Genomic DNA, 25,952 nt, shown 5'->3' with positions numbered 1-25,952 from the left:
GAGGGAAGTAATGAACTGTATAAAAAGATACAAGGCAGAAAAGAAAACTGCCGCAGTAGCAACGGAGAAACTAGGAACAGACGTCCCCGGTCGGTTGAAACCGGGGGAAGATTACAACTCGTTCCCCCCCGCAACTCGCGGGAGCACAGGGTTCCCACCCCCCCCACCCCGCACCCCCAACCTTCCTTTTCTCCCCCTCCATCAGAAGGTGCCGCGGAGGAGGTGTAACCCCCTGCTCCCCCACCACCCCAGTTCCGAAAGTAGGGACTTTGAAAAGGACAGAGAAAGTATATTAGAAGGTATGATAAATGTCGAGGAATCCGAAAGAAAGAGGGCGGTGCCTCGGCGCCGGATCGATTGTGGCGCCACTGTGAAGCACACAGTAGAAAATAGGGATCATGCGCTAGCGGGAGATTTAAAGGAACTGCGAGCCTCTCCAACCCACTACGCCCTAGAGTGAAAAAATTTTTAACTCAGTCATGGAGGAGCCAGGTCTGCAGATGGCCACATACCGAACGGGAGACACCTGATAAGAAAGACACAGCTGCGAGCAACGGAGACCCCTAGTTCGGCGCAGGATCAGCCCCCGAATCCCCTGAATCTCAGCCAGATTTATATCCTCTGCTTCCAGACCCTGACTCTTCGTCTCTCGGGTCGGTCTGCTCAGACTTACTGGCCCTGGAGACGCTCAGTTGTAACAATGAGTAACCAAATATGTGATCATTATTGGGGAATTTTCTGCAATGGGCATCTTTGCATATCCTGTGTTTACTACACAGCAGGGGGCTAAAGAGTGGGAAGCTCTTGATCTCAAAATAGTTAAGGAGGCCTGACAAACAGTGACCACGTATGCGTTAAAATCCTCTTATACTCAAGCTGTATATGTTATGATTTTTTCTTGCAATTGACAGGGAGAGCCCATACAGTTTCTCTGTGATACTCATGTACTAGAAGTTGGTTGTCCAGGTTTCTATCAACCCTTGGAGACCTCTGTAGATACTGCTGGCCACTTCTTCCAGCACAGGCTGGCCACCTGTGTCGGAATGAGTGTGCATTTTGGTCAGTATAAAAGCCCAGGCCTCATGCGATGTGGGGGAGGCAGAGCCTCTGCGGGGATGCCTGCTAAGGTTGAGCCTGCCACCTCGCATTGCAATGATGCTTCTCGGAGCTGGTTTGCTGTTAGTCTCCACAGGGTCCTTGTGCCACGTTCTGTACTTGGGACTGTAGTGGGAGTAATGATAGCTTCTGTAGGGACGAAAAAAAAAAAAAAAAAAAAAAAAGAGGGGGGGGGGAGAGAAAGAGTAATGATGTTACATTTAACTTTAACCTGTCTACTTCTGAAGAACTGATAACCTGGGGGAGGGGGTATATTTGTGTCCTCCTGCCTACAGGTCCATGGTGACTGCCTGCAAAGTTTGTCAAGCCTTGCCATGAGCTGGGCAGACGAATGGAAAAACCTGATGCCTCAGCTACAGGAGCTGACCATGAATACCCCAAGCAGAATGAGATAGAGGAAGAGAAAGAACGAATAACTGCAAAACATCACTTGGGGGCAACTGAAAAGTAACACCCTGAATATGTGTGCTTGTAAAGTAGCTATTATTAGAAGTTGTGATTTTGTGTATAAAACCACCTGTATTTACTAGCTAGTTGCTAATGAGAAACTGCACCTTGTATTGTATAGATTTGTCACTTGTAAAAGAGATGTTAGAGTATGGAAGTTTGCAGTAGCTGCTAGAAAATGCTAAGGCAAAAGCTAGAAAAATTTTAATACAATGGTAGTGTTATAAAGCAGGTGATGGAACAAATTAAGAGGGGGGGAGAATTCCACTGGTAAGAAATTTCTTTGGCTAGTCCTTCACTGCCATCAGCATCTTCAACATGCTGCTGCACCCTGTAATAGTTACTCTGCTAATGTAAATGTGTGTGTGCCTTGCTGTAGTAGCGACTTGTTACTGGATAAAACAAAAGGGGGGAGATGTGGAGACAGTGTCCTCACAGGAGAATGCATAATTGGTACATAAACTTTGAATAGTCCTGAAAGATACAGCAAGGCCATGAGAGGCCCAAAGAAGCTTAAGCAAGCAAGATAAGAGACTGGAATTCACCAAGTTAATGAGAACTGTGGACTGTTGGCAAGCTTTCAAGGTTGAGTTCTCACACCTGTGTTTAACCAATTATATGTTAGTCACTAAGGGTCTTCAAAACATGTATCCAATCATAATATGCCAAATCACTGTAAGTGCTTCAGCCGGGGCCTTGGCTCAACTAAGCAGACTGGGTTGCTGAGTTGCTAAGCAGACAATTCTACATCGAAGGCAATTTCTGATTTGTTTTAATGTTGACTCTGTAAGACATGCAACACTGCAGAACCTTTTGTTGTTGGAACAGGGACATGGATGTGAAGAGTTTGATGGAATGTGTTCTATGAATCTCTCTGATTATGCTAATTCGATGCACGCACAGCTGAGAACCCTGGCTCAGCTTACCCAGCAATAGTAAATGAGCAATATCCTAAGAATAACTAGATGGTTGTCTTCACGGGGCATTACAGGTTGAGTCAAACACTGTTGTTTGAAGTATTGCACTTATGTATCGTTGTTAGGTTAATCATCGTAGCTATTAGACTTGTTTATAGTTGTGTGATAAAACAGGTGAACAGAATAACCCATAATGCCTTGCTTGCACAAAGAAAAAGGGGGGAATTGTTGCAGAATGACTCTAAGAGCAGAACCATAGAGTTCTGGAGGACTGTGCGAGCAAGGCAGGGGGTGGCCCCCACAGGTAGCCGGAGACCGGACCTGGGAGGAGAATGTGGAGGAAGCTGTGGGGGCTAACCAATACTGTTATGCCAAGAAGGAGTGGCTGAATACCACTCCTATATATGTGTGAACTGCGTCACAAATAAAGGAGAAGTTGCTTATCACCCATATTGGGTTGGCCTGTCTGCTTCTCCTCGCCGCTTACAACCTACCTTTCCAAATCCCCAGAGGTGGCTTGATGCAACTCTGTAAGTTCAAGGAAACGATGACGAGCATTAGAAGGCCTCTCCCAAAACCAGTCCAAAGGGTGCACTGGAACCAGGAGAGGCTTGCTAAGGCAAGCAGCACTGGAGCATCACTGGATATAGTGCTTGGACCCAGAGCTAGCAGGGAAGGAGCTCTGCTGCCCGAGGAGAGTGACTGCCAGGACCACAGCATTTTGTTTGGTTCATATGCCCTTCCACTCATTGCTGCGTGTGAATCTGGTCCTCTGGTCAAAGGGATGTCAAGAAGTCTGGATAGATACTCAGGGTTATTAAAAAACGCAGGCTGGCACTTCTTTCTTTACTTTAAAACATCAGTGTTTTGCACTAAAAAATGCAAAAATACATTCCTAGGCAGCATTTCCAGGAAAATCACAAAAACTGCCCATGTCGTGAAGCTTGCAGATTCAGCTGCACATTTTGGGCTTTCAATTGCCAGTATAATAAAGGCAGATAACTTTGCAAAGGGTCAGCCTGCTCTATTTTGTTTCGGAGCTTTGCTGCTATATGTTATTTCCTCCTTCATTCACAGAGGGCAGCCCCTGCAGGAACCATCTGAACAGGCTGGCTCTCTGCTTATCAGCTGCTTCTTTCCTACCGTGGCAGCATATTTAATGCTCAGCAGAAAATACAGTCACCTCTATACCCTATCTGAAACACAAGCGAAGAGAACAATACAGGAAAATAAAGATTTCAGATGACTTGGGTTTGTCAGTGTTGTTAGAGGGGGGGAGATGAGGGTGGCACTGGGCTGACATATAAAAGGCTGATAAAGCAATCCAATTATCTTTTAAATTAAATTCATAGAATAGTTAGGGTTGGAAAGGACCTTAAGATCAGATAGTTCCAACCCCCCTGCCATGGGCAGGGACACCTCACACTAAACCATATCACCCAAGGCCTCGTCCAACCTGGTCTTGAACACTGCCAGGGATGGAGCATTCACAACCTCCCTGGGCAACCTATTCCATGCAAGAACAAAAGCACACTGGCGAGTAGTTTACACTTTCAGTACATTTTAAGCTACTGTAATGCTAAAGGATCATAAAAACACATACTGCAGACATTATCAAATGTGTTTGGAATTTCAGAACTGAGCAAATGCCACCAGCATTACTTCTACCATAATCACAGATTGATTAAAATCTTTAGGAAACTTGAATCAGAGTTGAATTTCTATTATTCATATAGTGCCTTTCTTTAGGGTCTTTCTGTTAGACCTACCCCAGCACTAAGTAAAATCTAAACTTCAAAGCCAACCCGCCAGCTTTGTAACTTGAAGCAACTTTTTTCTTACTAATTGAGGACACTAAACAAAGCTAGCTCAACAGATACATTTTCCACATTGAAATCTATTCCTTGGTTCTGTAATATGAAGAAATTAAATTCAAAGCAGAATTCAAAGCTGGATGAGAAGTGGGGGCTGGCGGAGCACAAGAGCTGGAGAACCGGGTTATTACAACACTGCCTGCTCTGGGCTGCCCCTTGCTGCTGAAGGAAGCCCTCTTGCCCAACAGGATGCTGCTCAGACAACCCTACCACAAATATCTTTCTTCAGCTGTCAAATCCACTCTTGCTTGGGGGGAGGGAGGAGTAAGGGAGGTTTCTTTTCCCTTTTAGACATGTCCATTAAAAATTAAAGTGATGATGATGATGATGATGATGTACATAAGGGACAGCAGGAGCTACACAAGAGAGACCTAAACAAGCTGCTGCTCAGACCAGGCAGACAGTGACTCCAAGGGAGCATCAGGGGACAGCTACCTTTGCAGACATGCTGAGCCCACCAAAAAATAAAAATCCAAACTTATCAGTCTTTGCATCATGTTTTCAGCACAAATGGTTGTGCTGCACTGATGTACTAAGCTGTAATCTGCAAACAACATTACAGAAGTCTGGAATGATGGTGGGAAAGCAGCAGAAAATAAATAAATAGAGGAGCCATCCCCAAGAGGGTTGAACTCTGCTATCCTGAATCTTTGCCCATGTTTTTCTCATCATCAAAAACACTGCTGTTTTTCTCATCAGAATGCTTTTCACTGCTGAGCACCTTGTTTAAAGCTTCAATTAAAGCTTGAAACTTGTCAGTTACAGAAGCAATTTGCTACGCATCAGCAAGCACCTAGCCAACACCAAGCCATCTGCTTTATTCTACCTGTGCTGATTCCAGAGCAAGGAGAAACAATAATCACTCACAAGATTAAAAGCAAAGCTGCCTGGTAAAGACCCATACCTGAGAACAGGCATGTCAGCATCTGTGAGGAGTTCATTCCCCCTGGATGCAGATGCAAAAGATGCCTTCAGGTGCTGAAAATACTCACACAACATTAATCATTAATAACATGTAGAAGAAAAATACTGGGATGGGAATGCAGTTTCTCAGGGATTTCACTAAAAGCATCAGCTCCTGCGATAATTTATGTGAGCGATGCCAACATGGAATTTGACCCTACTAGTTACTGACCAGCCAGAACCACACAGATAGTGTAATTCCAAAAACTTGCTATGCTGACTTTAAAAGCAAACCCACTGAATTTAATAAGTACCCAGAAGAAGCAGCATGGGGAATTAAGTGACACTGACAGGGCATCCTTCATTCTCAAAACACTCTAATTAAGTCTTGCAGAAACCCAAAGACCTAAGCCTCAGGCCTCTTTTAGAGGAATATCGTGTTTTAAACCCAACCAGACAGCTCGTTCACTCACTTCCCCCCCTTTTCCTCCCTCTTTCTTTCCTTCCCCCCCCCCCCCCCCACTCCCAGAGGGATGGGGAGGAGAATCGAAAGAATGCAACTCCCATGGGCTGAGACAAGAACAGTCCAGCAACCAGTGTTCAACACAAATCACCACCATTACCACCAATGACAACAATAATAAGAGAAAATAACAAGGGAAGAGAATACGATTCCCCCAGCTGAGAAACGAGTCCCACCCAGAAGACCCTGTGTCCTTCCGGGTAACTCCCAGTTACCCCCCCGGGCATGACGTGCTGTGGTATGGAATACCTCTTTGGTTAGCTTGGGTCAGGTGTCCTGTCTCTGCTTCCTCCCAGCTTCCCCTCCTCCCTGGCAGAGCATGAGACTCACAAAGTCCTTGGTCAGAGTAAACATTACTTAGCAACAGCTGAAAACTTCGGTGTTACCAGGGTTGTTCCCAGGCTGAAAGTCAAAACCACAGCACTGCACCAGCTACTAAGAAGGAGAAAAATGACTGCTACTGCTGAACCCAGGACAGAAGGGAAGGATATTTTATCCAAGGGAAAAAAGAAAACTAACAACACTGGTCAAGCAGATCTGAAATTCAGAGGCTCCACTGAAGACGAACCTTAGTGCGATATGTATGCCTCCAAAAACTGGAATCAACTCAAAAATTGTGGCTTCCTTCCAGCCCCCTTCCAGGCCTTCCCACTTCCAAGCAGAGAAGCTGGGTATTGTTTTTTAACCAAGCTAGTTGACGGTGCTTATGTTAAATGGAGGTGCCTCTTGCTAAATGCGAGTGTTACAGAGGAAAAAAAGACACAAAGAGCAGACACCAGAACGGTCTTCTCCACTGTAGCAGCACATTTTGTTAAAATGCTGCACAACGAGAAACAGGAATAGTTGCTTGTGATGTTCAACACACATGCTTGGATTGTCCTACAAAGCCCAGGAGCTGCACCATGCATTTTTGAGCACCACCTGCTGGCATTCTATTAACTCGATACCTTCATGGAAACAGAGATGGCAATGCATCCCCATGCCATGCTAGATCCATATTCTGCTTTTAACACTAGCAGGCATCACTTATTTCCCAATATTCTGAAAAATATGCAAGAGTAACTTGTTGCTAGGAGAATTTTCCCTGATAGCCAGAGACTGGCTTAAATCACTAGTTGGATCCACTAAAAGCTTTCTGAACCAAGTTCCTACTCTCAGCATATACCAATATGAAGAAAAAAAAGCAATTCACCTGAAAAGACTAAGTCTATAAAAAGTCCCATTCCAGGCAAAGGCCTGAAGCCAGGGTGAGATTATAGAAATTCTTCCAAATCAGGGAATACAGACTGCTCATGCTGCAGTATTCATACTCTTCATGACCTTCTGAAGGTTTTGTACAGAAAGACTAATGTGCTGCTCTCTAAAACAGTAACAAAACAATAGCAGCAAACTTTTGTACTCTACCATATTTTCAGGTCAAGGCATTTTCTGCATTTTATATTTTATCCAGTGATAAATGCTGAAGTGCATCAGCTCCTCTGCTTTGGTTGCTTCTCTGAATGCAGTCGGTTTGGTTAATGCTCACTTGCCTGAAAACTCCTTGCCACAGGCCAGAGAACTGGGGGGAAACATTATAAGCGAGACGTGTCCTGATTCTCACTTGGTTAAGGACTAAATAATACTTCATTTTTTGCCAATTCATGTAAATAAATATCCTGATGAAATCACCATTATTTATTGCACTGAGATTGGCACCCATGAATTTATGCCCTGAATAAATGTATCAAGTGACACTCCCTGCCCTGAACAGCTCACGGTCTTGATGATTTAAAGCAAGAAGGAGAGACAGAGCAAGAAAACCAAGCTGTTTTCCTTGAGGTTATATGGCAGTTCAGGACCAGAGAAGAACTGAGGTCTTCTGATTCTCAGGCCTTCATATTACTTGCTAGCTCATAGCACCTCTAAGTAAAAGCACCACAAACATGCACTGGGGCCTTAGCAAGCAAGTTGAATGTTGATACCCCATTGATGTGCTTCCCCATAACATAATCTTCCCCTATTTCAGTCTACAATCGTACACCTATTTTTTCCCTTACCAGTTTTTACCACCTTGCTCCAGATCTCACTAATCCAGGCAAGAACCCCAAACACAGAGATCACAATGTTTCAAAGCCAAAAGAATTCAATGGACTCAACTGTTAATAATGCACAACTGGAACAACCACACAGATACTTCCCACAGGCACAGTTTGTCCTTTGCTCAGATATCACTTGGACAGAATCACTGCAAAGGAAAGGAATGCTGAAAGAAAAATTTAAAAGGATGAAACACAGAAGAAACACATTTCTGCTTTGACCAAGTGCAAAGTGGATGTGGGACCAGAAGGCGCACAGGGCAGCCTCCTCACTTGCCATACAGCATAAAAATGGGCAGCTGGGACATTAATGCTTGAACAACTTGCCCCCAAAACAAACTATATATCAACATATGTATATCTCCATCATTTTTGCACACAGCTGTAACCTGGCTTCTGCTCTCCCGTGTGCTCCAGTGCTGCAACGATACCATTCAGCAACAAGGTGGGATGAGAGGCTGGGAAGGTGTCATGGTTTAAACCCAGCCGGTAACTCAGAATCAGGCAGATGCTAGCTTACTCCCCTCCCCCCCCTTCCTCCCCCTGCTCCCAGAGGGATGGGGAGGAGAATCGAAAGAATGTAACTCCCACAGGTTGATATAAGAACAGTCCTATAACTAAGGTATACACAAAACCACTACTGCTACCAACTAGAATAATAATGATAAGGGAAATAAAAAGGAAAGAGAATAACACTGCTCACCACCTGCCAACCTATACCCAGCCCGAGCCAAGAAGTGATCTAGCCCTTACGGGTAACTGCCCCTAGTTTTACATCCTGGGCATGACATGCTGTGGCATGGAATACCCCTTTGGTTAGTTTGGGTTGGGTGTCTTCCCTCAGCTTCTTCCTGACTTCCCCTCCTCCCTAGCAGAGCATGAGACTCAGAAAGTCCTTGGTCAGAGTAAAGATTACTTAGCAACAACTAAAAACATTGGTGTTATCAGCATTGCTCCCAGGCTGAAATTCAAAAACACAGCACAGCATCAGCTACTAAGAAGGAGGAAAATGACTGCAACTGCTGAACCCAGGACAGTATCCACCCCTGATTCCATACCATTCGCATCATGCTCAGATCCCACATTTTTAAAAATATACCATTGCTCTTGTCTCATATATATATATATATACACACACACAGAGATATCATTCCTTAGTGCATGGAACAATCCCTAGGAAGCTGCTGAGTTCATCCAGTCCATGATTTCAGGCTCCATCTCTTGTAACAGTCTTTCAGAAAAGGAGAGGGGTTGTGCAATGTTGGACTGTTGCCTGCCGATGAAACCGTGGAACTCATCTGGTCACTGCAGAGATAGTTTAGTTCCATCTAACTTCAGTCTTTGTTGGGATGATGGTTGGAGGGAAGTCAGGTCCAGTCGCTGGTGACCTGAAGACATCTAGGTGTGTCGTGGTTTAAACCCAGTCAGGTAACTTGTTCACTCACTCCCAGTGAGTGGTGCCGAGCTGACAACAATCGAGGTCCGTGTCCCCCCCCCCACCGGGGTTCTCCCCCACTCCCGGAGGAACGGGGAGGAGGATCGAAAGAGTGCAACTCCCACGGGTTGAGACAAGAACAGTCCAGCAACCAATGTACACAAATCACCACCGCAACTATCAACTACAACAATGATAAGGGAAAATAACAAGGGAAGAGAATACGATACCACTGGCCAAGAAGACGAGTTCCACCTGGAAGCCCCGTGTCCTTCCGGGTAACTCCCAGTCACCCCCCACCCCGGCCATGACGTGCTGTGGTATGGAATACCTCCCTGGCCAGCCCGAGTCAGGCGCCCTATCTCCGCTTCCTCCCGGCCTCCCCTCCTCCCTGGCAGAGCATGAGCCTCACAAAGTCCTTGGTCAGGGTAAACATCACTTAGCAACAACTGAAAACACTGACTTCACCAACACTGTTCTCAGGCTGGAAGTCAAAACACAGCACTGCACCAGCTAGCACAAAGGAAAAAAAAAACAAACATGACTGCTACTGCTGAACCCAGGACATTATCCACCCCTTATTCCATACCATTCACGTCGTGCTCAGATCCCACATTTTCAATACACCATCGCTCTCCCATATATATACATCCATATACATACAGACCAAGAGGAAAAGATCATTTTCTTAGTGCATGGACCAATCCCTATAATGCTGCCGAGTCCATTCGGTCCATGATGTTCAAAGTTCATTCTCTGTTGGGATGATGGCTGGAGGGAAGTCAGGGCCAGTCGCTGGTGACCTGGAGACATCTAGTTGATGGGCTATAAAAGTATTACACAGCAGGCAACGGCATACAATTGAGTTCACTGGCTGTTTTCCCCTAAAATCAAATCCCCTTGAGGTATACATCGGACTTCCCCATCTTCCTGCATTACCCACCAAGTATATCCAGGTCCCTGAGCAAAAGCAATCCCACGAGTGGGTTTGCCTTTACCTGAAGCAGGAATTACCCAGACTGTCTTCCCCAGAAAATTCTTCATATGCACCACGGGAACTTTGTCCCCCTCTACAATATGTAAAAGTTCTGACTGGGCTGGGCCAGCCCTGTTGGCAGATCCTCTGGTGTTGACCAACCAGGTGGCCTTTGGTAAGTGTGTATCCCAATGCTTGAAAGTTCCCCCACCCATTGCTCTCAGTGTAGTTTTTAACAGCCCATTGTACCATTCGATTTTCCCAGAGGCTGGTGCATCGCAGGGGATGTGATATACCCACTCAATGCCATGCTCTTTGGCCCAAATATCTATAAGGTTATTTCGGAAATGAGTCCCATTGTCTGACTCAATTCTCTCTGGGGTGCCGTGTCGCCACAAAATCTGTTTCTCAAGGCCCAGGATAGTGTTCCGGGCAGTGGCATGGGGCACAGCATGTGTTTCCAGCCACCCGGTGGTTGCTTCCACCATGGTAAGCACATGGCGCTTGCCTTGGCGGGTTGGTGGCAGTGTGATATAGTCAATCTGCCAGGCCTCCCCATATTTATACTTCAACCATCGTCCTCCATACCAAAGAGGCTTTAACCGCTTGGCTTGTTTAATTGCAGCACATCTTTCACACTCATGAATAACCTGGGCAATAGTGTCCATTGTTAAGTCCACCCCTCGATCACGGGCCCACCTGTATGTTGCATCTCTGCCCTGATGGCCTGAAGTGTCATAGGCCCACCGGGCCAAAAATAATTCACCTTTATGTTGCCAATCTAAGTCCATCTGAGCCACTTCAATCTTAGCCGCTTTATCCACTTGTTGGTTGTTCTGGTGTTCCTCAGTGGCTCGACTCTTGGGTACATGGGCATCTACATGACGTACCTTCACCACCAGGTTCTGCACCCTGGCAGCAATATCTTTCCACAGTGCAGCAGCCCAGATGGGTTTACCTCTGCGTTGCCAGTTGCTCTGCTTCCATTGCTTCAACCACCCCCACAGGGCATTTGCCACCATCCATGAGTCAGTATAAAGTACTGGCCCCTTTTCTCGTTCAGCAATGTCCAGGGCCAGCTGGATGGCTTTCACCTCGGCAAACTGACTCAATTCACCCTCTCCGTCAGCAGTTTCTGCAACTTGTCGTCCAGGACTCCATACAGCTGCCTTCCATCTCCGATGCTTTCCCACAATACGGCAAGAGCCATCAGTAAACAAGGCATACTGCTTTTCACTTTCTGACAGTTTATTATATGGTGGGGCCTCTTCAGCACGCATCACCTCCTCCTCTGGTGACATTCCGAAATCTTTGCCCTCTGGCCAGTCCATGATGACTTCTAGAATGCCTGGATGACTGAGATTTCCTATTGGAGTTCGTTGTGTAATTAGTGCAGCCCATTTACTCCATGTAGCATCAGTTGCATCATGTGTAGAGGAGACCCTGCCTTTGAACATCCAGCCCAGCACGGGCAACCGGGGTGCCAGAAGGAGCTGTGCTTCGGTGCCAATCACTTCCGAAGCAGCTCGAACCCCTTCATAGGCTGCCAGTATCTCTTTCTCAGTTGGGGTATAGCTGGCCTCAGATCCTTTGTATCCCCGACTCCAAAAGCCGAGGGGTCGACCTCGAGTCTCCCCTAGAGCTTTCTGCCAGAGGCTCCAGGTAGGACCGTTCTCCCCAGCTGCAGTGTACAGTACATTTTCTACATCTGGTCCGGTCCGGACTGGTCCAAGGGCTACTGCATGAACTATCTCTCATTTAATTTGCTCAAAGGCTTGTTGCTGCTCAGGGCCCCATTTAAAATCATTCTTCTTCCGGGTCACATGATAGAGAGGGCTTACAATCGAACTGTAATTTGGGATGTGCATTCTCCAGAACCCCACTGCACCCAAGAAAGCTCGCGTTTCTTTCTTATTAGTTGGTGGAGACATTGCTGTTATCTTGTTGATCACATCTGTGGGGATCTGTCTACGTCCCATTTTATTCCCAAAAATTGAATCTCCTGTGCAGGTCCCTTGACCTTACTCCGTTTTATGGCAAAACCAGCTTTCAGCAGGATTTGGATTATTTCCCTCCCTTACTCAAAGACTTCTTCCGCTGTATCGCCCCACACAATAATGTCATCAATGTATTGCAGGTGTTCTGGAGCTTGCCCCTGTTCCAGTGCAGTCTGGGTCAGTCCATGGCAGATGGTAGGGCTGTGTTTCCACCCCGGGGGAGTCGGTTCCAAGTGTACTTGATGCCACTCCAAGTAAAAGCGAACTGTGGCCTGCACTCTGCTGACAAAGGAATAGAAAAAAACGCATTGGCAATATCAGTTGTGGCATGCCACTTGGCTGCCTTTGACTCCAGTTCATGCTGAAGTTCTAGAATGTCTGGTAATGCAGCACTCAATGTTCGTGTGAATTCATGCAGGCCATGATAGTCTACTGTAAGTCTCCACTCTCTGTTAGACTTCTGCACTGGCCGTATGGGGCTGTTAAAGGGTGAGCGGGTCCTACTAATCACTTCTTGCCTCTCCAGACTATGGATCAGCCTATGGATGGGAATCAGGGAGTCTTGGTTTGTTTGACATTGCCTCCGGTGCACAGTTGTCGTCAGTACTGGCTCTTGTTGTTCTTCAGCCTTCAGCAACCCCACAACAGAAAGATCCTCTGAGAGACCAGGCAAGGTGGACAGCTGCTCAATTTCCTCAGTCTCCAAAGCAGCAATACCAAAAGCCCATCAGTACCCTTTTGGGTCTTTGAAGTACCCTCTCTTGAGGTAGTCTATGCCAAGGATGCATAGAGCCTCTGGACCTGTCACAATGGGGTGCTTTTGTCATTTCCTCCCACTCAGGCTGATTTCAGCCTCCAGTACAGTCGACTCTTGGGATCCTCGTGTCACTCCAGAAATATAGATGGGTTCCACCCCTTCACAGCTTGATGGCATCAGCGTACACTGTGCACTGGTATCTACTAGAGCCTTATACTTCTGTGGGCCTTATGTGCCAGGCCATCTGATCCACACAGTCCAGTAAATCTGATTGTCCCCTACCTCCACCTGGCTAGTGGCAGGGCCCCTCTAATAGTGATTACAACATTGGCCACTTAAGTCTTGCAGACAGGGATTAGTCTTTATCACAGGAGCTGGAGTAAAATCAGCTCTTCCATTCCATCTGGGAACCTGCTCACCAGAGACTGAAGCCGCAGCTTTCATGGGAGGATCAGCCTTGACCTTTGTTTTCCAGTTCATGCACCTGTTCCTCCAGAGCTGACGTAGGTTTTCCATCACACTTTCTCTTGTCTTCTCCATGGTCCCGCAGGTAAAACCATAGGGTGGCCTGTGGCATGTACCTCCTGTATCTTCTCTCTCGAGCAGTATGGCGCCTTTTGTTAATAGCTGAGATGGGGGTTGGTACACGTGGGGAGCTGGAGAGATTGGATAGATCATCTCTCAATTGTTTGAACTCCTGGGACAATTTTTTGCACAGCTGAAATGATGGAAGGGGTGATATTGTCTCTGAACTGTCAGAGTGTATGAATCAGTCCATCCACTGTTGATGGAACTACGTCATGCCAGGTTATTTATTTCATTGAATGGGCATATGATGACGTTGCATTCCATGTAAATCTCTGCCACATGGGTCATGTACATTCCACTTCATCTTGATCGACAAAAGCATTCTGAGCATCCAGACTGCGATAGGTCATCTCTAGTGGTTCTCTCAGAGACTGGATGCCTTTCTCTATAGTGGTCCTTTTAGATGAATGACTCATAACATAGCCCTTGTAGGGAAACCTTTCTTTCACAGCTTCCAAGAGCTGCCTCCAAAGGCTGAGGGACTTTTTCTCTTTTGCAATTGCTTTGTCAGTTCCCTCCTCTTCCCTAGCAAGTGATCCCAGCTGCTTGGCTTCCGTACTAATTTGTGACAGTCCGCCCCATTGTCACAGCATCGGAGTAACCAGGTGATCATGTGCTCCCCTGGTTGACAGGTAAAATCTTTTCGCATATTCCGCAGCTCGGTTGAGGTCCGGGGTCGAGAGGTCACCTCTTCTTCCTCTTCCTTTGATTCATATAATAATCAGATGCTCTACCATGTAGAAAGTGCATTGTTTCTTCATTTTTCTTCACTGTATGGGTTGCTCTTTGTGCCTCTTGTTTGCTTTTCCCCTTGCATACAGGGGCAACCAATATTGGCACGAATTGGTCCTCAGTTTTAGCTGCAGTGATTACCACTGTGGTTGGAGTGGCTGCAGTATCTGTTGTTGCGGTTGGTATAGCCACTGTACATTGGGTTTGAGTAGCACCAGCAGCTGCGTTGTCTGTTGATGTCGGGGTTTGAGTAGCTGCTGTACTTGTTGCTGGGGTTGGTGTAGTAGCTGTGCTTGGAATTGGATTATCTGTGTTGCCTCTTGTACTCAGAGTTTGGGTAGCTGCTGTACTTGTCATTAGGGCTGATGTAGCTGCTGTGCTTGGAGCTGGAGTAGCTGCATTGTTTGTTGTGGTCGGAGTTTGAGTAACTGCTGTACTTGTTGCTGGAGTTGGCGCAGATGCTGTAGTTGGAGTTGGAGTAGCTGCGTTGGTTGTTGTCAGAGTTTGAGTAGCTGTTGTACTTGTCACTAGAGTTGGTGTAGCTGCTGTAATTGGAGTTGGAGTAGCTGCGTTGCCTGTTGCTTTGCCATCAGATCCAGAGACATTTTCTTCCCTTTGAAGGCGCTGGATAGTGTTGAACAAGGCCCTGTAAGCATAGGCCAAACACCAGAAAAATGCCATGATTTGGCCATCTCTGGTATGACCAGAATGACAACACACCTCATTTAAGCGTTTTACTAATTTTTCTGGTTTTTGCAGTTGTTCAGTGGTGAAGTTACAAATCACAGGAGGGGTTCACTGGCCTAGATACTTGCCCATATGTCCTGGGTTCAGCAGTAGCAGTCATTTTTTCTCCTTGGTAGCTGGTGCAGTGCAGTGTTTTGACTTTCAGCTCGGGAACAGAGCTGATAACAAGGATGTTTTGGTTTGGCCAAGGACTTTGTGAGCCTCATGCTCTGCCAGGGAGGAGGGGAAGCCGGGAGGAAGCAGAGAAAGGACACCTGACCCAAACTGACCAAAGAGGTATTCCATACCACAGCACGTCATGCCCAGGATGTAACTGGGAGTTAGCCGGAAGGGCTGGGAGACTGCAGGGTTGGAGGAGGTATCGGTCGGAGCTTGGTCGGGCTTGGGGAGCGAGTTATCGGTCAGCGGGTGGTGAGGTGTTGTATTCTCTTCCCTTGTTATTTCCTTTATCATTATTATCATTGGTGGTAGCAGTAGTGATTTGTGTTATACCTTAGTTACTAAACTGTTCTTATCTCAACCCGTGGGAGTTGCATTCTTTTCGATTCTCCTCTCCGTCCCTCCGAGAGCAGGGGGAGGGCAAGAAAGAGGGGGGAAGTGAGCGAACGAATTACCTGACTGGGTTTAAACCACGACAGTTCTTTTTGGCGCCCAACGTGGGGCACGAAGGGTTGAGATAACGACAGATCTGACTGGATTAATAGTCATTTGTCACAATGCTGATTTATTGGCTCTCAGAGCTGTTCTTGTTGATCTCACAGCTTCAGAATGCTGTAACTTACTTAGAGCCGGTATTTGCTGTGTTAGTGTTTATCAAGTGTGGGGCCTGGGCTTTATAGGGACTGGTCCATGCACTAAGATAAGAGTGATGGTATATTGAAAATGTGGGAACTGAGCATGACGTGAATGGTATGGAATAAGGGGTGGATAATGTCCTGGGTTCAGCAGTAGCAGTCATTTTTTCTCCTTCTTGGTAGCAGGAGAGGGCAAGAAAGAGGGGGGAAGTGAGCGAACGAATTACCTGACTGGGTTTAAACCACGACACCATACTATCCCACACAGCCTGCCACTCATGACTGTCCAGCCTCGGGGAAAATCTCTTGACCCTCCTATATCGTCATCTAACCCTAGACAAGACCCAGACCCAACTCTGCATAACTTTTGAGATCAGACATAATAGTCGTGGGTAAAACACACTCTGTATGTGTGTCAACATGGTGATCCCCATCACAATCAGACAGGTCTCAAGGATACCCAAAGGCCGTTCAAAACCTTCAGAACTCTCAAATGATGATGTAAATAGTCTGGTGGGGGAGCTGGGAAGGTAAGGGAATATTCCTTTCATAGGTTCTCCACCCAAGGAGGGGAAAAAAATGTGTAATTGCTAAACACTTCCATTATATACCTCCCAAAGTATAGAGGTGATGACCACACTGGGAACGCAAGCCAGATCAGTTTCATAATCAAAGAGTCTATTGTATTGCAAGTCATTACCATAAAGTACAGCGAAATAGGAACCTTAGCCCAGGCCCCCCAGCCGATAAAATCTAAACCAGCAAATACTTCCTGCAAGTACGGTACGACTTGCTGAAACTCCAAGATCAAGAGCAACAACTTTGAGAGACAATAAATCAGCATTGTGACGAGTGACTAGTAATCTGAAACAATGAATGCTTTTCACAAATACGATTAGACACACTCTGGTCAGATCTGTCTCTATCTCAACCCTTCGTACCCCACTTTGGACTCCACAAAGAACTGTCATGGTTTAAGCCCAGCCGGTAACTCAGAACCACGCAGCTGCTCACTCCCTCCCCCCCCTTCCTCCCCCGACTCCCAGAGGAATGGGGAAGAGAATCGAAAGAATGTGACTCCCACAGGTTGAGATAAGAACAGTCCAGGAACTAAGGTATAACACTAAACCCCTACTGCTACCGCCAATAATAATAATAAGGGAAATAACAAGGGAAGAGAATACAACCGCTCACCACCCTCTGACCAGTACCTAGCCCAAACCAAGCAGAGATCTAGCCCTTCCGGGTAACTGCCCCCTGTTTATATACTGGGCATGATGTGCTGTGATATGAAATACCCCTTTGGTTAGTTTGTGTCAGGTGTCCTGTCTCTGCTTCCTCCCAGCTTCCCCTCCTCCCTGGCAGAACATGAGACTCACAAAGTCCTTGGTCAGAGTAAACATTACTTAGCAACAGCTGAAAACATCGGTGTTACCAGGGTTGTTCCCAGGCTGAAAGTCAAAACCACAGTACTGCACCAGCTACTAAGAAGGAGAAAAATGACTGCTACTGCTGAACCCAGGACAGAAGGGAAGGATATTTTATCCAAGGGAAAAAAGAAAACTAACAACACTGGTCAAGCAGATCTGAAATTCAGAGGCTCCACTGAAGATGAACCTTAGTGCGATATGTATGCCTCCAAAAACTGAAATCAACTCAAAAATTGTGGCTTCCTTCCAGCCCCCTTCCAGGCCTTCCCACTTCCAAGCAGAGAAGCTGGGCATTGTTTTTGCTGGTGTCTTGTTTTTTTCTCGACTCCCTGCACTCATCTCTTCGGTCACTATGATGCGGGAACACGCCTGGCTGGTCCAGACCCAGCTCTATCTTTAGGTGTGCATTCAAGTTGCTGTTTACCCAGCTAGAAAATGCAAAAGGCCAGCTGTGGCTCCAGCTGCACTCTGAATGGGCTAATGTGGTTACTAATGTAATCAGACCTGTCCACAGAGAAGATGGTTTTTGGCATTGTTGCATTCCCTAAAACCATCCATCCCTGCTTCCATTTTCTTTTGGCAAACACTCCCATTCTTCAGGCCCCAGTTCCAGCATCAGATTTACACTTCAGGTTGGTAAAACATCAGCTTCCATCGTGCACACAGCAACTGCTGTTCTGTATTTTTCATGTCAGAGCCAAACTGAGGTTTGTTTTTAATGTTGCTTTTGCTATACAGAATTCCACTATGACTGCAGACACATTCCTAGAAGAAGCACAAGCAACTCCCTACTTGCTAAAAGCATTGGTAGGGACACAGCTGCTATCTTGGGTTGCAAATCCTATGTAACATCTCCCCAAAAAAAGAAATATTTTAAAATATATTGTCCTGGGTGTTTAGATGTTTTTGTTTGGGTTTTTAAGCAAAAGTCACAAAACACCTGTTCCTCCTCATCTTGGGAAGGAGGAAAAACTTCAACAACTTCAATACAGTTGAACAACACAGTTGTCCCACATGTACAGGGAAGATCTGCCCTATCTGCAGGCTGGTGGGGATTCACAAACCCTCCTGAGTTGCTTTAAGCTCTTACACAGAATGAGTGACAAAACCCTTCATGCAGAGGTTGCTGGACTCACATAATTAGGACAGGATCCAGACACACTGCTTGATCTGTAACAGCCTCTGACTCATCATCAGAGGGAAGGTTTCAAACATGTTTAGGCACAAGTACCTCCTCTTGCAGGACCTCATTGCTGCCTGCTGCAGCGTTTCTGGCCCTTTTCACCAGAGCAGCAAATGCTCAACACAGACACTGACTGGACGTCAGGATATCGATGTTCTGGCACAACCCACAGTTTCCAGAGGGGTGCAAGTCTGATGTGCTCCTGTATTTGAGATTATGCAGTATGAGACTACATTACACGCCTCTGACACGAAGCTGAACTGATCCATGTTCCTAATACCTTTACATTCATGCACTTTATATTCCACACATGATGACTGTGCCTGTGGAGCCTAGCCCCTGATATCCACCAGCTCTCAGCCTGTGGTGAAAATAAATGAATTTGTCACTGCAGAGAAGTAGTGGGCAGGAAAAAAAGAATATGCACAATCTTATCGTCATTGTACTTTGACCAGGACTGCCAAAGAAAAGGCTATATGCAAGGCCACATTGGAGAACAGCCAGGCAGCATACCTACTGTGTAGAAACCCCCACACTCTGGCACTACACCCTTCAGATCCCATTAAGGCATGAGAAAGCTGATCATCATCGGGAAAATAGGATGTTATCTCATTTGCAAGGCTGCAAAACACATGCCAGTCATTTCAAGCATATAAGAACTCTGATCAGAAGAACCTGACACCTGAGAAATCACCTCAAATTGGAATTAAGCAGCTACTAACACACTGAAGTAACCGCTAAAAAAAAGATAATCTCTGAAAGATAATCCATCCCCTTCTATTTTCCAGGAAATACCACTAAGCTTAGGTATCACCGGGGAGTACACAAAGTAATTATTTCTTCCCAGATACGCAAACTGGATTAAAAAGTCACATCATCCCTTTTCCTTATTATTCTCCATTGCTACCAGTGGGCACTCTTGGCTTTCCCAGCCTGTGGGAACTGCAAGCCTTTCTGTTCCTGCTGTGTGGATGATTAAAGAAGAAGAATAATTGCTGATAGTGCACGTGGGTCTTGAGCAAGTCAAGGAGTGTTTTTGTGCATGAGTGCAAGGTCAGGTTGGAAAAACACCTGGGGAGTAACTGTTTATAGAGTGGAATTTAAAGTGGCTGAAAGCAGTCACTGTGATTTACCTCCATCCCTGGAAAGGTGATGGAACAACTTATTCTTGACACCATCTCTAGACATATCAAGGATGAGGGGGTCATTAAAAGCAGCCAACATGGCTTTACCAAGGGGAAGTCATGTTTGACCAACCTTATAGCCTTCTATGAGCAAGTAACTAGGTGGATAGAGGATGGTAGAGCGGTAGATGTGTTTTTTCTTGATTTCAGTAAGGCATTTGGTACTGTCTCCCACAGCATCCTCATAGATAGATAGGCTAAGGAAGTGTGGGCTTGATGATCAGGTAGTGAGGTGGATCAAGAACTGGTTGGAAGGAAGAAGGCAGAGTTGTGGTCAATGGGCCAGAATCTAGCTGGAGGTCTGTGACTAGTGGAGTCCCTCAGGGGTCGGTGCTGGGACCAGTGCTGTTTAATATTTTCATCAACGACCTGGATGAGGGAACTGAGTGTACCCTCAGCAAGTTTGCTGATGATAATAAACTGGGAGGAGTAGCTGACACACCAGAAGGCTGTGTTGCTATTCAGCGAGACCTGGACAGGCTGGAGAGTTGGGCAGAGAGGAACTTGATGAAATTCAACAAGGGCAAGTGTAGAGTCTTGCATCTGGGGGAAGAACAACCCCATGTACCAGTACAGGTCGGGGGCTGACCTGTTGGGCAGTAGTGAAGGGGAAAGGGACCTGGGGGTCCCGGTGGATAGGAGGATGACCATGAGCCAGCAATGTGCCCTTGTGGCCAAGAAGGCCAATGGCATCCTAGGGTGCATTAGAAAGGGTGTGGTTAGTAGGTCAAGAGAGGTTCTCCTCCCCCTCTACTCTGCCTTGGTGAGGCCACATCTGGATTATTGTGTCCAGTTCTGGGCCCCTCAGTTCAAGAAGGACAGGGAATTGCTTGAAAGAGTCCAGCGCAGAGCCACAAAGATGATTAAGGGAGTGGAACATCTCCCTTATGAGGAAAGTCTGAGGGAGCTGGGTCTCTTCAGCTTGGAGAAGAGGAGACTGAGGGGTGACCTCATCAATGTTTACAAATATGTAAAGGGTGAGTGTCAGGATGATGGAGCTAGGTTTTTTTCAGTGATGTCCAGTGATAGGACAAGGGGCAATGGGTGTAAACTGGAGCATAGGAGGTTCCATGTGAACATCAGGAAAAATTTCTTTACTGTGAGAGTGACAGGGCACTGGAACAGGTTGCCCAGGGGGGTTGTGGAGTCTCCTACATTGCAGATATTCAAGGCCTGCCTGGACAAGTTCCTGTGTGATGTACTCTAGGTTGCCCTGCTCTTGCAGGGGGGCTGGACTAGATGATCTTTTGAGGTCCCTTCCAACCCTTGGGATCCTGTGATTCTGTGAGCAGCTTTCCGGCCACGCTTCCCCAAGTCCATAGCATTGCACGGGGTTGTTGTGACCCAAATGCAGAACCCAGCACTGAGTGTTGTGGAACCTCATACAATTGCCCTCAGCCCATGGATCTAGCCTGTCCAGATTCCTCTAGTACTCCCTACCCAAGCATATCTTTACTAGTGTGCTTAGGCCACGGGTGGTCCTTCAGAAGCCAATTTGTCTATCTGCAGTAATTAACAACACATCTGTGTTCCCTTGGTTTTCCACTCTGAGAGCGCTGCTCAGGGAGGCAGCAGTCCCTGGCAGCCAATGCTGGCACTGAAAGCAAAAATTACAGATGCCAATTTCTCAGCTCAGTGAAAGATGGTGAGAGTAAAGGCAGATAAACTGAGCTGTCTTTCTCTGAACGCTCCCATGTGAGGTCTCTTCCCACCGCAGGTCTACCTCCACCAGGCAAACCATCTCACTTTAGCAGAGCACTTTTAGAAAACAAGTAAAATCACTTCTCTGTGGACCAAACTTTACAATGTTGCCTCATCACAGACACTGGGCTAGGAAGAGATGCACCACACATTCTCTTTTCACATGACTGCAGATATTATACTGGCCGATAAAGACTATGGGTCAGTTTGGGGCCCAAACTCTATAAATATCTGTAGAACCTTCCCAACTGGCTCAGAACAGCCATTTGGGTAAAAGCAACAAGAAAAACCTCCTTTCTCAACATGCTTTTACTGGCCAACCTGGTCTCAGTGCAGGTACTCTCAGTGGACTTTGAAACAATGAGCAATTAGTTTCCAAACAATGAATGGTGGAAAGCAGCTCCTCCCAATGAAGTTAGTTCTTTAGCAATTGCCATCACCCCAGAAACTGGAAGGACATTCCTCTTTTGAAAAAGAAACAGAGCTAGTTAGCAGTGTCTGGTAATATCCTTGTTAAGAAAACCTGAGATTTTAAACCCAAAATTTTAGCTTTCTATCTAAAAGGCTAGTACAACATGCCAGCTAGTCTTAGGCATTGTATAGAGTATTTTAGGATGAATTTACAACTGGATTTGTAGCTAGAGGCTGACAGAATCTGCTTTTCTTCTCCGTGGTCCAGAGAGGAACACATAGCCTGACATGAGCTCAGAGAGATTTTACCTGAGATACAAGCCCAACAAGAGCCGAGAACACAGGATGCGCACTGCTCAAGTGATAAAGATGAGTAAACTCTATCCAAGTATCACCGGATTAGGCAACACAGCTTAAATCTGGAGCAGCGTGGTGAGATGCAAGAGCCTGCTTTAAACTGCTCTTGGAGGAGGTTATTGCAAAAGTAAAAATTCCTGAGGAATCTAAGCCTGTATCTGCCCACTTTTTTAGAAACAGCACTGCTCTAACTCCCACCAGTCAGGTACAAAACAGACACACTATCTGGGTGTTTCATAAAGACCATTTAGACACTGTTTTAAGTGTAGCAAAGGAATCTGCTCTCCTCATGCTGCTGATGCTTATCTCTGTCCAAACCAAAAACACAGTGTTAAATTTAACTTGTTCAAAAGCACATTTTAACATCCAAACAGGAATATGTTCCTACAGATACATATACATGCTCCTCTATTCACAGCTGCACAGACAACTTTAAAAAGTGCAAAAGCAAAAACACATGCAGCGATTGTTTCCATTCAAAATGCCTTTTGTAATCCAAACTCAGGGGGCAGTGCACATGGAGGAGATGGGGTTTCCAAATGAGGATGTGCAACTAGAAGTCAAATTTGAGAAACACTGAGCATTCCGTAGCATTCTTCAGCATCTCCAAAGGGCTCCACCCTACTGAAAAACTGGGCATTCGTCGAAGAGACTAACTTCAGATTTTGGCTAAGGAGATTACCAGCTTTAGGTAACCTCTAACCATGAGCTAGGACACTTCATCTGCCATCCTGTATTAGCACATCGAGGCACATTTGGTTTCACAAGTCTCTGCATTTGTGTATTTCTATAAAAGTCTCTCCATTATTTAACAGAGAACCTTGAACGCATATACGCAAGTGTTGCCTGAACCCCTACAATGAACTTGTAGACTTGTTGACTTTATCTGTTTAACAGATTAGGTTTGCACTGACAGATGGACAATGCTACTGTCAATTAAAAATGAATACCATTAATGTTGGATGAGCATAAAACCAATTACCTTTGATGTAAGACACTTGTAAATAGGGGGAAAAGGAAAACGGTTAAAGAAGTTTGAAAGTAATAGCTCATAGTTCCTTTAAAGATATTTACTTCCAGTTTTTCCCTTTTTCCTCTGTTTTTCCTTTGGCAATGCTTTTACTAGCCTATACTCCTGTATTATCTATTTTATTTAGTTAGCTAACTGCTAGTGTACTTACTCAAATTTATAGAACGTAATGGCAAGCCAAATCTTTCCAAATGTCCCATTCATAGAATATAATGCACTGGTCAAGATTTAGAGAACTATTAAAAATAGATCAAATCACTCCATTTTATACCATTAGCTTTGTGTTAGCAAAAATCAAATTAGTATCTCCTTCAGTTTCTCCTAACTGGCATTCTTAAAAAGCCCATAGATCAGTTCTCATTCCCATTCTCCTTACATTTCTGAGGCAAAAGATTCTGAGGCTTCTGTGTAACATGCAGCTGGCAAATTTTTCTGACATCACTACCAACACAATTTTGCGAGTGTACCCATTGAACCATTGTTTGCAAGCAAGTCTTCAAAATTACTAACCAGGGTAAAAATTCTGCAGCATCAAGTCAAGCTGAGGTCCTCTTTTCTTAGCTTCCACAACTCAATTAGCTGCAAATACCACACCAGCAGCAAACCGGAGTTTCAATTTCTGCTTGCACCTAACTCTACAAACTCATTTTAGTGTTTGGATTAAAAACAAATAACCTCTCCACTGCATAAATCAGAGCCTGATACTTAGAATTATCTCTAAAATATAAAGAAACTAAAGAATAAAACTTTCCAGTGGTTGTGCTGGGCAAATCAACCTAAAGAAATGAGGAACCAAGTTATTGAAAGAATGCTCTTGACTTCAGTGGCAGCACTTACATGTATAAATTTCAGTCATATACATAAAGGGCTGTCAGAGAGCACAATCTGCAAACATTTTATTGTTTATGATGACCAAGTTAAACTAGCAATGGATGCAGTTCTTCGTATTTTAGCCCCAGCTGTAAAATTAGCTCAAATATAATGTTTAAGGTGGTTAAAAGGCCTTGTAGCCCACAACCTGCAATGGTAGGTTACTCGTAAAACTTTATGTCTTAGGATGTTCAATGAATATTAACTGGACTTTTGCAATCTATTTCAATGGCAGACAGAAGTGACAGACTACCATGTTTTGGCATCACCTGAATACCTACAACACAACCAGCTTTTTTATAGGTCTACATACTGGTATTCTGTGTTTCTGCTCAAAATGGCTCAATTTCAGCACATTAATTAGCACAGCATTTAATTAAATACATTTAAAATTACTGACGAGGTTTTCTAACTGCCTTTCCATGCAACTATTTTACCCTCGGATTGTATATAACCCTCTTTTATGTTTCTTCTGTGAGGGCAGGGAAGGGGGAAGAAAGGAGAGAGCTCTCAGCTCAGTTTCTGGAATATTTCTTTTCCTAACTTCTGCTTTTCACTCCCTTTCTTTATCTTACACTGATACATTCCACCTTTTAGACAGAGTCCCAGAGCATTAGCAGCTCTTGGCCCAACTGTTCACCCAAGCAGTCCAAGGGAAAATGTTGGTACTCTATCTAGAGGACGAGCTCCACTAGTAACAAGGGACATGGAGGGCATCTGAAACACTTGTCACGTAGGCTGTCCATCTGGCCTCTTCAGCTGCTGAACTACTTATTAACTTTGCTGCACTGGATTGTTTAACGGCTTCTCTCTCTACTTCTTTAGTGTGGCAAAGGTCACTTTTGACATCAGAGCCATTGGGCGTCCACACTGAACACAGATTAACACAGCCTGTTTGCACTCCTGATGTCACAACAGAATTTAGACTAGTTACTTAGTTTCAAAGGTGAACATAACAACAGATATGAGCAGGTGAAAGGAATCATGATGAGGCCACCACCGTATTTCACCACAGAGCAGCCCCTACATACATAGCCATAAAGCTCCATCACCAGTTTGTTCTTCGGCCTCTAAGTCCTCCAACAAGAATACTGATAGTTGCTGTGGGAACACAGTTGTATGAAATTTTCTTTGAATTTTTAGATGGCACAGATACTCGGGAGAGATTAACAAAGGGACAGAGATGATGCAACTGTGCAGCACCTCACTTCCTGGCGCAGAGCCTCCCCATGTAATGCCAATGGCACAAGCCCAGGACTCTGCTGCCTGGTCACCTCTCACCAAAACATGCCTGTGTGCAGAAAAGGCATTTGTCCTGGGTTCAGCAGTAGCAGTCATTTTTCTTCTTCTTAGCAGCTGGTGCAGTGCTGTGGTTTTGACTTTCAGCCTGGGAACAGCGCTGATAACACCGATGATTTTCAGTTATTGCTCAGTAAAGTTTAATCCGACCAAGGACTTTCTGAGTCTCATGCTCTGCAAGGGAGGAGGAGAAGCCGGGAGGAAGCAGAGACAGGACACCTGACCCAAACTGACCAAAGAGGTATTCCACACCACATCACATCATGCCCAGTATATAAACTGGGGGCAGTTAACCGGGAGGGCTATATCACTGCTCGGGTGAGGCTGGCTATCGGTCAGAGGGTGGTGAGCGGTTGTATTCTCTTCCCTTGTTATTTCCCTTATCATTATTATTACTCGTGGTAGCAGTAGTGGTTTGCGTTATACCTTAGTTACTAAACTGTTCTTATCTCAACCCGTTGGAGTTAAATTCTTTTCATTCTCTTCCCCATCCCTCCAGGAGAGCGAGGGGGGGGGGGGGGGAGTGACCAAGTGGCTGTCTGGTTCTGGGTTGCTGGCTGGGCTTAAACCACGACAGTAATTTGTAGCACCCAATCTGGGGCACAG

General features: G+C 45.6%; 1 protein-coding gene across 5 annotated transcripts in view; it reads right to left on the bottom strand.

The window, feature by feature from the left end:
• LOC133282377 (C-Maf-inducing protein-like) overlaps positions 1-25,952 on the bottom strand; it is a 269,329-nt gene that overhangs the window by 58,818 nt on the left and 184,559 nt on the right. The window lies entirely within an intron of this gene.

The sequence above is a fragment of the Pezoporus flaviventris genome, unplaced genomic scaffold (genome assembly GCF_033815535.1).
Source record: "Pezoporus flaviventris isolate CSIRO_AGI_PZ_B2104156 unplaced genomic scaffold, CSIRO_AGI_Pfla_v1 ptg000121l, whole genome shotgun sequence".
Lineage (NCBI taxonomy): Eukaryota > Metazoa > Chordata > Aves > Psittaciformes > Psittacidae > Pezoporus > Pezoporus flaviventris.
This window is presented reverse-complemented; position numbering and strand designations above follow the sequence as displayed.